Raw genomic sequence first — 7,519 nt, forward strand, 5'->3', positions numbered from 1 at the left:
AATAACTCCTAATGTTATAATGCCTATTTCCTATGCTCCAGAGGTCAGGCAGCATCTCTGGTGAAAATGTATAGGTGACGTTTCAGGTCAGGTCCCTTCTTCAGGCATTCAGACTTCAGATAGTGCTGTGTGGATCTGGTCTGGGTTTGGTCACCTCCTGCTCTCTGATTGCTGTGGGTGTTGGATAAGATGGACTGGTTTTCAAAGAGAGGGGTGAGCACTCCAACGGGGCAGGAGTTGCACTCCACAAAACCTAGAGAAGCTTGAGTTAAAACCAATTGTTAATCAATAGTCAAGGACCACACAGAACTCTTCGGCAAAACTGTTCTTCAAGAGTGGTGCTTAAGATCCAGCGGGAGCCTTTAGCTGCACTCATGACTCACAGTACATGGCTATTTGTTGGGTTCAAGGCAGCAGACTAAATTGTAAGATTATCAGATATGCTTGTGGGTGCCATCAACATATTAAGAAATTGTGCATTTTCTGATTTCCCTTTATAAATCACATTAGCTCCAAGCGACATGGTGGCACAGTTTGTAGAGTCACCGCTTCACAGCGCCAGTGACCCAGGTTCAATCCTGACTCAACCAGGAGCTGTCTGTGTGGAGTTTGCACGTTCTCCCTGTGATCGTGTGGGTTTCCTCCGGGTGCTCCAGTTTCCTCCCACCACATCCCAAAGATTGAGGGTTGGTAAATCAATTGGCCTCTGTAAATTTCCCTTAGTGTGCTGGTGAGTGTTAGAATCTAAGGGGAATTGATAACAATATGGAGAGTTGGATGAGAATAGTGTAGGATTCATGTAAACTGGTGGTTGATGGTTTGGGCTCCATGGACCAGTGGGCCTGTTTCCATGCTGTGGCTCACTACCTAACCCATTAATCATCACGTAATACATGATATCAAATGGAGACCAAATATAACTCAATCCTTAACCCTATCCCTGTTCAGACGCACTCACTGGAAAACACGAATGGGTAACATCAGCATAATTTCAGCGAATATTGGCATTAAGAAGAAGTAGGGAGAACAAGTATTGCCAAAAGATGATGGCCCGATCGTGGTCAGCTACTGAGAATTACAGGCTGCAGAGATTTAAGCTTTTAAAGAAAAAGTTGTGCCTCAAATTTAGTTTTTCGAATTGAATTCTTGTATAAGTTTAGCGAAAGGCAGCTGAGCTGATGCGCAATTCCCTAACACATTTCCCATAGATTCCTTGGTTATCCTATGAATTAATTGTGGCTGAACATTTTACACGGAGATCAATTTTGTGATCATCCTTTTCTCCTTCCTCACTGTCTTTCTCCCCATCCCTGCTTCCCTGCCTCCCTTTCCCATCTCCCATTCCACCCCACTACTCCACTACTTTCCTTGTTTCTTTGTCCTTATATCTTGCCAGCCCCTGACCCTCTGTCACTCTCTTCACTCCTGTTGGTCCATATGTTTTCGGTCCTGTTGATCCCATTTTTGTAGGCTTTCTTTCCTTCTTTCCCCATCGGTCTGTGCTTCTGCTTGCTTCCCTGTTCCTCCATACTCTTTTCACCTCTACTGAAAAATTATTTTTCACCTCCAACCCCAAACCTGCCACCTTGATTTGTAGGAAGGATCTGCAGATGCTAAAATATCTGCAGATATTTTACATCAAAGATAGTGTGGGTCAGGTGGCATCGCTTGGATTTGCATCAGCTTGGAGTAACACCCAGATAGCTGGTGGGTCAGGCAGCATCGCTTGGAGTTGCATCTGAACCAGCATCTGGTGGTCCTTCCTATACATTTTGTCTGCTCCATGGAAAAATCTCCTTAAGGTATTCCTACTTTGAAGACGTTCGCCTCCTCTCTCTCACTGCTCCCCCTCTGTGATTCCTCCTGCCATACAGCACTACGACCACATTTTAACCCTTCTCCTCGATTTCACTAACACCTACGTGTTTTTTTTCTTGATTTAAAAGACACGTTGGAAAGCAGAAAAACACCGCGTTACATTTCCTCAATAAAGATGAATAAATGGGCTGTTTGGTCACGGCACACGTAAACTTGACATATATGACCAAAGCAAAAAATAATAATTCATTATCACAATGTAAATCCTTGTTTCACAACATGTAAAATTCTGGACCTATTGTGTGTAGGATACTAGCATTGCGTTAATGTCAAAGCGGACATTTCTGTGATAAAACAAACAGCAAGAAAAATGTGCATAAGCAGCTGTTTTCAATTACAGTTCAGCTGGACATTAATCTAACTACCAAGAATTTCTGGGAATCTACCTCATCGCCAACTTTAATGAGACCGTATCCTGTTTTGTTGGCTATATTTCACAGCTATCAAAAACCTCAGCAGCAGAACATTTAACATACTGCAGCAATTTTTAAGAGAGAGAAGAGAAAAAAAAACGACCATACAGAGTTCTTTCAATATTTATGCAAATAATTTTTTTCTCTTGCTTTTGGATCCCATTCCTGCAGCTCACTGTGCTTGTTGCCTTAGCTGCAATGAATGTTTGGCAGCTAGGCTGCGTGAGGATGATTTCATCGTTTTCTCAACAACTGAGGAAATTAGAAGAGTGATGGTAATTTTCTTTTTAGCAGCAGAGATATCTGGCACGAGCAACAATCAGGCGATATATTGTAGGGTTCAAATTAAACTGCAGGCCCATTGGAATTTCACACGTTGAATTGGTTTAGATCTGAAAGCTATTGTGGTATTTTGCTGTAACTATGAGCTAAACGGGGGGAAAAGTACAAGCTGCATTCCCCGTGCCTGTTGAAAAGTTGTCTTGATGCAATATTCCTAGGCACAACATTCATACATTCATAGGTTATAGGTGCAGAATTAGGTAATACAGCCCATTGTGGACTCTGCCATTCAATCATGGCTGATCTATCTTTCCCTCTCAACCCCATTGTCCTGCCTTCTCCCCATAACCCCTGACCACCCTTACAAATCATAATCTGTCTATATCCGCCAATCATAGAAACATAGAAAATAGATGGAGCAGTAGGCCATTCTGCCCTTCGAGCCAGCACTGCCATTCAATATGATCATGGCTGATCAACCTAAATCAGTACCCCGTTCCTGCTTTCTTCCCATATCCGTTGACTTCATTACCCCGAAGAGCTATATCTAACTCACTCTTGAAAACATCCAGTGAATTGGCCTCCACAACCTTCCATGGCAGAGAATTCCACAGATTCACATCTGGGTAATAACATTTTCCCTCATCTCATACCATACATTAAACTGTATTGTAACTAAAGTTGATGTGAATGCATTTCATTTTAATTTAGAAATGTGAGTAGTTATATCATTAATAATTATGTTGAACATGAAGTAGGAAGTAGAAACCAGTTAACTGCTATTCTCATACATTAGATCTTGGCATCATTCTCAGACCAGACATGATGGGCCGAAGGGCCTGTTCTTGTGTTGCACTGCTCTATGTTCTATGTTATTACTTGATAACTTAAATTTTACCCAAAAAAGTCTGATGCATGCGATCAAACGACAGTCGCCATTTTGAAATGTTCAATCACAGGTACGTAAATACTTTCTTAACTTAAATACTTCGATGTCAATGTTTATTCTGCGATCAATGAACAACATAGCACAAGAACAGACCCTCTACCCCACAATGTTAGCACTAGACAGGATGACAAGACTAACTCTTATCTGCCCTGATTTAACTTCCCAAAATGCAACTAATTACCTTTATCTGCCTTAAACTCCATTAGTCATCCTCTGCCCAATTGTCCAGCTGATCAAGATCCTGCTATGATTTTTGATAACAATCCTCTCTGTCTACAATTCACCTACGTTAGTATCACCTGCAAACTTACTCAACATGCCTTGTACATTCTCATCCAAATCATTGATATAAACTACAAACACCAGTGGGTCCAGCACTGAGACCTGAGACACATCATTCATTCTTCCATTCGTTTCAGACCTCCAGTCCAAAGAACAACCTACCATTGCCACTGCTTCCTTCCATGAAGCCTATTCTCTACCAGCCAGTTAGTTCTCCCTAGTTCCACTGTGATCTAACCTTCCAAGCAGCCTACCATGTGGAACCTTATCTAAGGCCTTGTTGAAGTCCACCTAGACAATATCTATGGCCTTGGCCTCATAAACCTTCTTGATTACTCTTCAAAAAAGAGACTCATCCCGGGAGGAGTCATGCCACCACATGAGGCTCATTGTCATATCTGAGACAGAGTTTGAACTTGTTAGAGATGCTGGAAAATCGAAGGTAGACAAAAATGCTGGAGAAACTCAATGGATGCAGCAGCATCTATGGGGCGAGGGAAATAGGCAACGTTTCAGCCCGAAACGTTGCCTATTTCCCTCGCCCCATAGATGCTGCTGCATCCGCTGAGTTTCTCCAGCATATTTCTCTACCTTGAACTTGTTAGAGGTTGATTTCAATGTTCAGAGACGTTATTCCACCTGCACATTGAGAATGGGCTCCATGTGGAGCACATGCAAGTAGTGTTTGCCTTGGCTGTAAAGCCATAACCCGATTGAGTCAGTGCAGGTGCAATCTAATACATCTGGAACTGATGCAGCATCTACTGTGGTCAGAATGCAAGCTGCAATATACTGTACCAGTTAGAATCATGGTGCAGTGGTAGAGTTGCTGCCTTACAGTGCCAGAGTCCCGAGTTCGATCCCGACTACGGGTGCTGTCTGTACGGAGTTTTACGTTCACCCCGTGACCTGCGTTGGTTTTCGCCGAGATCTTCAGTTTCCTCCCACACTCCAAAGACCTAAATGTTTGTAGGTAAATCGGCTTGGTAAATGTAAAAAATATCCCTCGTGTGTGTAGGATAGTGTTAATGAGTAGGGATCGCTGGTCGGCACAGACCCAGTGGGCCGAAGGGCCTGTTTCCGTGCTGTATCTCTAAACTAAACTAAACTGGTTTGTCCAGAGACAGCAAGCAAGAGGATGGAATCAGTGACTAGCTTGTATGGTTTGTGATGTGAGCCAAAGACAATATCTTCAATTTTCCCAATGGTTAACATAGAAACATAGAAACATAGAAATTAGGTGCAGGAGTAGGCCATTCGGCCCTTCGAGCCTGCACCGCCATTCAATATGATCATGGCTGATCATCCAACTCAGTATCCCGTACCTGCCTTCTCTCCATACCCTCTGATCCCCTTAGCCACAAGGGCCACATCTAACTCCCTCTTAAATATAGCCAATGAACTGGCCTCGACTACCCTCTGTGGCAGAGAGTTCCAGATATTCACCACTCTCTGTGTGAAAAAAGTTCTTCTCATCTCGGTTCTCATCTCGGTTTTAAAGGATTTCCCCCTTATCCTTAAGCTGTGACCCCTTGTCCTGGACTTCCCCAACATCGGGAACAATCTTAACCGTGCGAACATGTAATTCTTCTAAATCTGGACATTAGACAAGGAGCTGGGGTGGCTGGGAGGTACATCTTGTTCAGCTGCTACCTCACACTCCAGATCCAACACTCAGGTTCAACCCTAAATTCTTGTGTAGTAAGGAACTGCAAATGCTGGTTTACACCGAAGATGGACCCAAAATGCTGGAGTAACTCAGCGGAACAGGCAGCATCTCTGGAGAGAAGGAATGGGTGACGTTTTGGGTTGAGAAGGGTCTCCTGCTGAGCTACTCCAGCATTTTGTGTCTAATTTCTAGTGCTGTCCGTGAGGCACTTTCGAGTTCTCTCTTTGACCACTTGGGTTCCCTTGTATATCGCAAAGACATGTAGATTGAAAGTCAGTTGGCCACTGCAAATTGCCCCCAGTGTGTGAGAGAATTTGAGCAGGGAAAGACTCAGAGTGCTGGAGTAACTCAGTGCGTCTGGCCGCATCCCTAGAGAACATGGATAGGTGTCGTTTCAGGTCCGGACCCTTCCTCAGACTGAATTGGAGCAAGTTGGTGAGAACGTGGCGATAATAAAATGAGATTAGTGTAGGATTAGCGTAAATGGATGCTTTGGAATTGATGCAGATTCACTAAGCCAAATATCTTGTTATATGACTATGACTAAGGTTGGTACAAAACAAGGCAGTAAAAAGGACACACCTCAGATATACATGTAAATGTTGACCCTTTGGTGTAGATACGGTTGCTATGAAAGGAACAAGAGTGGAACTAGAAAGAATAGATCCTTGGGGAAAGTGAATGGTGAAGTAAATGATGGGTGTGTTATGTGGTATACGTTGCTGAGCGCACTCTGCTGAAGATTAAGAAGGAAACTCATTGGAGGCAATTCCAGGGAACTGAACAAAGGAATGGAAGACAGTTGAGGAGCAGGTGCTTGCTCGAGGTCCAGGTTACAGGACGCACCTGGGTCATGGGAATAGAGAATGCGACACGGTGGCGCAGCGGTAGAGTTGCTGCCTTACAGCGCCAGAGACCTGGGTTCAACCCCGACGACGGGTGCTGTCTGTACGTAGTTTGTACGTTCTCCCCATGACCTGCGTGGGTTTTCCCCCGGGAACTCCAGTTTCCTCAAACACTGTAAAAACGTACAGGTTTGCAGGTTAATTGGCTTGGTAAAAACTGTAAATTGTCTCCAGTGTGTAGGATAGTGTTAGTGTGCGAGGATCGCTGGTCGGTGCGGGCTTAAGGGCCTGTTTCCGTGTTATATCTCTAAACTAAACTAAACCAAACGCTATCTTGGAGGGCTACTTCTATGCGGTGTCCATGTCAGGAACTTGTGTGAAGAAGCTGAAATATAAGTGTTACAAGAAACCCAGGTACAAAGTTGGGAGTTGACCAAGTAATTAGGGACTTAGCACCGGAAAAGATGATTGTAGGAGAAGCATATTTAATTTTGAATATTGGGCTAGTTAAATACATTTTCCTTTAATTCTAAATTCTTTAAAACTTTAAATAAAAGAAATAAACCATTTGCTATATTTATTTAGATATAATACTGCAAATGTTGTAGTATTTATTTATCTTGGGTGCAGCCAGTCAACTGTGTGGGTGTCTTGAAGACCACAGGCTCCAGCCTGGCATAAGCCTACGCTCCTGCACTACCCACATGGTTGGATCGCATTTGGAAAGGTAAACAAAAATCAGACACGTTCCTATATCGAAGCAATTAAGCCGATCCAACTCCACTGTAATCTCTTCCCTTTTTGTCAAAGTCCAAAGGGTATTTTCGAGCAGCGCTTTGTAATTGAACGAAGAACATTCACAGCATTTTGGAAATCCTGAATATGAACCGGAGCATAGTGTAGACAGCGAATCCGGTGAAAGGAGAGAATTTCCACTGAATAAGTGGCTGCTCTGTGGGAAGCTTGTGAGATGGCCATGTGTTTGCTGAGGGATGGGCAAGTTTGGAGTACGACCACAAGATACAGAGAAAGTCACTTTCCTCTCCTCTCTCAATAAATGTTTGCTTATTTTCGAAGCTTACTTTTTTAAAAGAGGCAGCTGATCAAATTGAAGATAATTCAGAATCCAGCTATGCATGAAGGTCGTTCTGCTCAGATATGACTATATATATATATTTTCTGCCTATTTACACTAAAACGT

The sequence above is a fragment of the Amblyraja radiata genome, chromosome 31, assembly GCF_010909765.2.
Source record: "Amblyraja radiata isolate CabotCenter1 chromosome 31, sAmbRad1.1.pri, whole genome shotgun sequence".
Classification (NCBI taxonomy): Eukaryota; Metazoa; Chordata; class Chondrichthyes; order Rajiformes; family Rajidae; genus Amblyraja; species Amblyraja radiata.